The following is an 8,688-nucleotide window of genomic DNA, read 5'->3' as shown; positions in this document are numbered from 1 at the left end:
TGTAATCTAAACTCCTTTGCCTTCCAGAATATCACATACCAAGTTCTCGGATCCTTTAATATTAAAGCTGATAAATCGTGGGTAATTCAGATTGTGACTCCTTGATATTTGAACTGTTTCTTTCTGGATGCTTGCAGTACATTCTTCTTGATCTGATAATTATTAAATTAGGTTACAATATTCCTTGAAGTTTTCATTTTGGGATCTCTTTCAAGTGGTGAACAATGTATTTTTTCAGTGATTACATTTACCCTCATATTGTAGAATATCAGGGCAGTGTTCCTTGATAATTTCTTGAAAGATGCTGACCAGGCTTTTTTTATGGCTTTCAGGTAGTCCAATAATTCTTAAATTATCTCTCCTGGATCTATTTTCTAGGTCAGTTTTACTTTCATTGAGGTATTCTACATTTTATTCTGTTTTTTATTCATTCTTTGTTGTTGGATTTATTTTCTACTTGCCCAATTTTAATTTTTAAGTAACATGTTTTTAGTTAGATTTTTTATCTCCTTGTTCATTTGGCCAATGCTACTTTTTAAGGAGTGGTTTTCTTCAGTGGATTTTTTTTTATCTACTTAACCAATTGTATTTTTTTAGGAGTTGTTCTTCAGTCATATTTTTCTCCTTCCTTTTTGAAGCTGCTGCCTTTTTTTAAGCAATTGGGGTTAAGTAACTTGCTCAAGGTTACATGGCCAGTTATTTCTGGGTGCAGTACTAAGTATCTGAGCCCAGATTCAATCCCCAGGTCATCCCGACACTGGGGCCAGTGCTCTTCCTCGCTGAGCCACCTGGCCACCACTAAGCAATTGGGGTTAAGTAACTTGCTCAAGGTTACATGGCCAGGTGTTTCTCGGTGGGTGCTAAGTGTCTGAGCCTGGATTCGACCCCCAGGTCGTTCCGACACCGGGGCCGGTGATCTTACTCGCTTTGCTACCTGGACACCCCAGCTGCTGACTTTCTAAATAACTTTTATTTCTTTCCCAATTTTTCTTTTACCTCCCTTATTTCAATTTAACAATTCTATTGGAGCTCTTCTAAGTAGAGTTTTTTATCTTAATATAATTAATCTTCCTCTGTGAGGTTCTTGTATAGGCATGCTGCCAATGTTGTTCTCTTCTGAATTTGTGTTTTCCTCTTCCCTGTCACCATAGTAACTTTCTATGGTCAGGGTGTTTTTTCTGCTTTTACCCAATTTTAGACTATTTCATGACTTTTAAAGTGGAGCTCTGCTCCTCAGGCAAAAAAGACACTGTCTCAACCTTCTTGTTCTGGGGACATGGGACCTGATCACTGGCTTCAGTTGCTGATCTGTACTGTGGCTAAGAGCTTTCTGCTGCCATTTGTCGATACCAGTAGTGATCCTATTTTACCTAAGTTAGACAGACCTTTGCTAAAGTCCTTCTAAGTTACCATAAGCTGGAAAAATATCTCACTCTTTCTTTTTTTGTACATTTTGTTACTCCAGAATCCATTTAGAGGTTTTATTTAGCATCGTTTCTGAAGGAAACTGGGGAGAACTCAGGCAAAATCCTGGTTTTCTTTCATCTTGGTTCCTTTTCTAATACCATTCTTAATTTAACTAATAACATATCAAACCAATCATTCTAGTGGATGAAAAAGATGTGTTCAAACTTTAGAATCTCAAAAATTGTAGCAATAGGACAGGAAATCTACCTATTTCCAATGACATTACTGCAAATTTGAAGTTTGGTGATGCCAATTCTGGATGAGATGTCTTTATAGCAAAATATAGAGGGGATGGAATGGACACCATTGAAGATGATTACACAACTGAGCAAATAAATTAACATACATGAGTTTGTGTGTTACTAGGTACAGAAGAACATTCCACTGCTAAATCCAACTGTGACAAATGGGGATGTGATCTTCCACACATATGAGAACTCAGAGTTGGTGCTGGTCATTGTGGAGGACTTATAACTCCTTAATGCTCAGGGCCAAATGCATAGGTATGATCACTTTCAAGGGAGGCCTGGTGAAATGCCACATTGCTTATGCCAACCTCATAAGAATTAGGCACAATTATGCCATCTCAATTAACATATCCTGAGAATATAATGCCTCAAACTCAGGTGCATGACCAAATGAATCGGTGGTCTGGGGAATGACCCAAATGTATTCAAGGCCAGTCAAAGTCTATGGTGATGCCTCTCTTGTCTTCCTTCAGTTTGTGGCATAAATTTTTGCTCAGAAAAGCAATAGCTTCACTTTTGAAAAGACCAATGACTGAGCAGTTGGTTCTAACAGGGAACTGGAAGGTTGGTGTCCTAGGTTCTGACACCTACTATTTATTATTTTGAAGTTATTCCCCAATCATCCTCAACTCTCATGGTGTCCAGGCCAAGTTCAGCAAATACCCAGGCCTGAGAAAAAAGGCATTTTATGTGGCAGGTACTGGTATGGATCCCTAAGGCCAATAAAACCCATGCATTCCATCCAAATAAAAACACCACCTTCTTAACACTGGCTACCTGGGTTCCCTATGCTGTCTGATTATTCTCTGATAATTCAAATAAAATACATTTTTATTGGATGAAGCAGTGCTGCTACAAATCACTTAATCTCTCTAACTCTCTGTTTACTCATCATAAAATGATAGAGTTTGACTAGATGAATTGTCTGGTCCCTTATATTATTTAGATTTGGATTTATGATCCTATGGTCCCATGATTTACTCTTAAAGCTATGATTGTACAATTTGGGGAAGAAACATCAAAATGGGGCATCACTTCCCCAGACTACTCTAGAATTATTTTTATTGCTTTGTCTGGGATGTTAATCAGCAACAACAACACTTAGACATCATTATATTACTTAAAGTGTAAGATGTAGCTAGAGTGTGGGAGGAGATGAAACATATTTTCAAAACAGAAGCATTTGCATGTCTTTTTAAATAACTTTAAAAGAGGCCCAAAGTAGCACACAAAATATGTGAATTTTACAGTTGAAATTATACCCCATTTACATGATTATGCATCCTTTTTTCTCACTCTTTAAAATATTGGCAAAATTTTCTCCAAAATATGACCAATGTAGGATGAATGTGTACTTATTATATTACCCAAAATACCCACTTCTTGTGATGCGCAAGTAGATCACTTTGGGATATAATTGGCATTTTTCTCTACATTAATATTGTTCTTTTTGATTTGTTTGCTTATTAACTTCCTTGCTTCTTTTTTGGGATTTTGCTTGCATTATGAAGAAAAAAGTAGAAGGATGTAGATAAAGCTCAATAAGTAGAGTAGAAATAAGCTGAAGAATAGAAATTCCTCTTCTGGAAAAGTCATTTTAACTCTCCAAAAAGATGTTTTTTAACTACAATATCCTAGTCATCACCTCTCATTTTGTGGGAGATGGGAGTTGAATGAACTAATAAGTCTGGATACTTTCTATCCCTCTCATGGAATAATGAACAGGAATCACTTTTTTCAGGAGTTCAACCACAGAATCATGGAGTTATTTGTTTAGCTCATCTCATTTGGATCTTTACAAGTTGGTATAATTATTTTGTTAGATATGTCATGAATTTCTTGGGCATAGATTGTACTTAAGATGTAAATTCCCAAATGTCAAATAGAAGTATTTTTTGAAATCATGCACTGTTTTGAATTATATGCATCACTACTCTATTCTATTAGTATAGATCATAGATTTCATTTCTCTATTTAGCTATTGACTGTGTTCATGACTCTGTCTTCCTCTACTGTATGAAGACCATAAATGGAACAAGCAAATACCATTTAGGAGGTATGATTTTTCTATGCAGAATCTGTTAATATTTTAATTTTCTTGTTTACATTCAAATATGAATTAATCAAATACACTCAAAAGAGTTCTTTGAAACTTTATTTTAAATATTTTCATGCTAATCATATTAGCATCCTTTCCATGGAGTAGATTAACAGGATTATCATGTTTTAAAACCATAAATGGAAGGAACGATTTAAAAATCTGTAAGTAATAGCTTCTGTTTGAAGCACATGTTTTCTAAAATTCATACTGAATTATATAAAATTTTATGTTTGCAAAAGTATTCACAGAGACTAGGGTATATGATAAAACAAACAAAAATTATTGGTGACATTTTTCACTAACTGCATGGTTTAGTAAAGGTAGGGTTTCATTTTAAAATGCATTATTTTGCATTATTATTAGCATGATTCATTTACTTAATATGTTATAGGTGCAATTTGTCTCTAGAGTTTCTGCTGTAATCTCCAGAAAGTCACTTTACGTCCTTGGACCTCAGTTTCTTCCGCTATTACACAGACTTTGGACTAAATAATCTTAAAATACCATAGAATTCAAAGATAAGATAAATTAATTTGTCTTAGGTAAGATGACACTTTTTTATGCTCAACTAGTCTTCCTCCCCCCCAAGAGAGGTAGAACCATCATATGGACCACACACATAATTCATAAACTCTCTGGTACCTTAAAGAAGATTCATCAGGGGAAAACTAATCCATGTAAATATAACCTACCTCATGTGCTGTGGTTTGTCCTTCATTTTCAAAAAGGACCATTGACATCACAATTGAAGTCTTGAATTGCATATGAATTGAGTATAAGTGAAGCAACACTACAAAAAATTGTCAGTCTCACTCTTTTGAGTCATTAAAGTACAATTACAGGACAAAAGTCAAAAGCACGTGTAATGGCCCTGCATCCACCTTGGTAATCAATGCCTGACCAACCTCTAAGCACTTCACAATGCTTACTTCAGCTTCTTTTATGGTTATCTGCTCATTCCACCAATGAAAGTTTTCACATGCATGGGGTATATATCCCCCTAACTCACCAACAGGTTTGAGGATTATTGGTTACCCTCAACTTACCTCATACTGAGATCACATTTGCATTTCAGTAACTGAATTACCATGTATTGATATGAGGTAGACTTGGTGCCCATCATATTCCTCCCCACTAAGTAACACTGGAGTTCCAAATTTACAGAAAATTAACTATATTTAATAATTTAGATTACTTTTTTAAAATGTAAAAGCCCCTCCATCTCCTTTAAATTCAGTAATTATGTTGTAAATGTTCATTCCTTATAATGAGTAATTGTGATAACAACGTAGACTAGAAGACCTTAGGGAGGAAAATGATGCTATAGCTTTCGTTTTAACATGTTGCCACCTTTCAGTTGATGTCTTCCCTTGTAATAATGAAATAATTGAAAATTAATACATTCTAAATAAATTTTATTTTGTAAATTGTATTTGTATACAATGATGTTTTATATTATTATTGGGTTTTAGATGAAATTATATTGACATTTTCTAAATAGGAATCCTAAAATAGAATCTCAGAATTCAGTGATGATACTTATAGACCAAAAAAGGAATCATTTTATTCATTCTATTAAAAACAGAAAACTTTCATGATTCATATTCCATTATTAAATGAACATATAAGTTATAAACTGATTGCAAATAAAATGCTTCATCTAAGCTTACCTGACCCCTCTGCTTCCAGTTGATATAACTGACAATGGTACTGCCTAGGTGATTATATAAAATAAAAAACAACTAATAAACAATAGAATCATGAATAGAAAAATTAGGTGATGGACATTGTCAGGATTCTGTCTCCAAAGTCAATGATTCATCTGTTGGTTTTATTGATTCCGATTCTTTATTCCCACTCCCTGTATCTACTTTTACCAGGTTCTTCTTACTTCCTCTTTAATGTCTAGGTTGCACAGTTCACATTCTAGTCAATTTTTTTATATATTTATCCTTGCAGATGCTTTTATCTTAACTCTCCCTTACCCCGTGAACAGACTTTCAAACTTGATGTCATACTAATAGAACCTGCTTCAAAGGAGTGGACAAGATAGTGTTTCTATAAACTACTCCCTGCTCAGTAACATGACTCTGCCAGGCCTGCAATAAAGTTGACCAAATCACCATAAGCAAACTTGTTTTTGCTATTAGAGACCAGACTATATTTCAAAAATTCTGCTGAAAATTAATTATATGCAAGGTAGACTTTCTAGAAGATGATTTATAAACAAAGCTAATGCTTTTTATTTAACTCAGTAAAACTATGGAATTATGCATTGTCAGAAAAAAAGAAAAAATAAATTAAATATTATATACCAATGGAATTTCTGAATTTTATTTATAGTTTAGGATTTCACCTATTCTCTTTAACTGAAAAATTTATGAAACTTCATAATTCTATCTTAAATTTACCACTTAGAATTCAGTTAGCTGCTAATATCCACCCTTGATAAATCGTGATGTACGTGTGTGTATATATACACATCACACATGTACTGATGAACATATATATATACATACACAAACATATGCACATGTAATCTTCTCTAACAAAATATAAGTTTCTTGAGGGCAGGGAACATTTCCTTTGTGTTTTTTAATTCCTGCCACCTAGCACAGCGGGTGGGACTACATAGGTATTTAATAAATTCTCATTGACTGGTGGTCTCCTCAGCAGAGTTTGTAGGGTTCGTAGGAGAAATACCAAAATTATTTTTCTGCAAAATTTCACAGTGTAATATTAGTGCAGCAAACGAATACCTCCCAATTTGAAAAAATAAGAATAGATTTAATTCTTAATACCTATAATAATATTATTAGACACATTATCGCTCTTTGAACCAGTGAACTACTTTGATATTATATTCTTTCCTCTAACTTAATATGCTTCAATACTTTACTTTTAGTGCAAAAGCAGTTGCATGATTACTTCAGTATCTAAAGGATCTGAAATTTCATATAAGGAGAGCAAAAAGAGGTTTTTATTTTTTTTCACAGACCAACTAAAGAATGTATACAAATCATTAATTGAAGGAATACTACATGTTGTGTTTCTAATGTAAGGAGGTGGTAGTTCATGCACTATATATGTGAATTTACTGCACTTGCATCAAATATTACACTTAAATATTTTAAAACAATATACTTACAAATGTGACACATATGAGTATTAAGCCTGTTATAGAACACAAAGATTATAGTACAGAATATTTTCTATAGGCAAATAAATAAAATTCATTGGGGGGAAAGAAAGTGCTGAAGTTGGGACTGGAGGGCATCACTGTTCATATACTAACATTAATGTCAGGTTTTATTGATGTACTAGTTAATTTTGTCATTTTTTTCTTTGAAAATTTTCATTGTTATAAGGAATAGCTCTGTTTGAGAGAGGTAGAGAATAATACATTTGGAAATGCATGTGAGAGAAGAACAAAAAGTTATCTTTAAAATTATTTATTTAAAAACAGAAGTCTTTGGTGAATAATTTAATTTTGAAAGGTAAAAATGACAGGTTGGAGGATTGCACTCTCCACATATTATACTTCACCATAGTATAGAGGTAACTTTAGCATATCAAATATTCTAGCCAGTCCTATCACATTCCAACATCTGGAATGTGTTGCACCACAAGCCCAGTAACAAATTATATTTCTGTGAATTACGGACTAGCCTATATAAAAACTAATCTAGGAGAGGATTATTTCTAGAAATATAGCTACCAATAATAAAAGTTTTGGTCACTACATCTGACAAATATTGATAATTATCACAAAAAGGGCTAGTCAGTTTCTACATTGTTATAATATACACCCACTTCAAATGACAGACTCTCAGAATCTGAGGATCTTCCAGAATTTAGAGATCATCCAGTCCAAACCATATTTGAAGAAGAATTACCTTGACCCATAAAGTAATTATCCAGTCTTTGTTTTAAGATCTAGAGTGAGGTTAAGGTAAACCTATTCCCTCTCATCACATTACATTTCTGTATGGCTCTGATTGTAAAGAGGTTTTGTATTTGTTCTTTTCCTCTAGATGAAGACAATTTTTTTTCATGCAAAATTTCAAATCAGTTATCTAAATTCTGGAACATAAAAATTCCACTTCCACAGAGAAGCATTTTACATCCTTGAAAGCAGTTATTCTGTCTCTGCTAAGTTTTTTCTTCAGGTTAAACATCACTCCTTTCAGTCTATATATGTATAGCACTATCAGAAGTCCCTTGACCCCTCTTGAATTTTCTTTTCTAGATTCTACCAAGCTCATAAATTTCTTACTTAAAATTTGAGACTTCAAAGTGGACAGAACACTGCTGATGCAATCTGATCACAGTAGTCCACCGGGGTTATCATTTTCCTTAGGCTGGATACTATGTATTTCAATGCAACCATATCTTTCTTTGTTTTTCTCCAAGATAGTATTGGGATCTTACCAAAAATTTTACTAATATAAACCTTATCAATAGCATTTCTAGATCTACTTCTATGGCAACCTTGCAATAAAAAATGAACAGTATACTTTGACACAGGACATTTTTAATGAAGCTATATTTCAGGGTTAGGTATTTTATCTTTATTTATTTGAAATCAATAACAACTGCATTAATTGGATCATTTCAAAGCAATACTATTTTAGGTCTAATAATAACATGAATTCATAGTGGAGCTGTTTTTGAATAGCAAGGTACTGAGGATATCATTTCACCATAGGAGGGCACTGGGCTTTGCATACCTTATAATTCAATAGCACTAAGATGTCTCCAGTTTTAGGAGGGCTAGTCCTTAAGTTCAAAGGATGGTAAACTATTCTACAATTTAAAGGGTTTGTTTTTGTTGTTTTTGGTTTTTGATTTTTTTTTACCAGAACTTTAGCA

General features: G+C 33.5%; 1 pseudogene; it reads left to right on the top strand.

The window, feature by feature from the left end:
• The first annotated feature begins 1,276 nt into the window (after nt 1–1,276).
• On the top strand, nt 1,277–8,235 carry LOC138169907 (deoxyhypusine synthase-like; annotated as a pseudogene).
• Nucleotides 8,236–8,688: the final 453 nt, after the last annotated feature.

The sequence above is a fragment of the Petaurus breviceps genome, unplaced genomic scaffold, assembly GCF_028583685.1.
Source record: "Petaurus breviceps papuanus isolate PSGF00001 unplaced genomic scaffold, PetGlider_PUasm1.0 38, whole genome shotgun sequence".
NCBI classification, from domain to species: Eukaryota; Metazoa; Chordata; class Mammalia; order Diprotodontia; family Petauridae; genus Petaurus; species Petaurus breviceps.
This window is presented reverse-complemented; position numbering and strand designations above follow the sequence as displayed.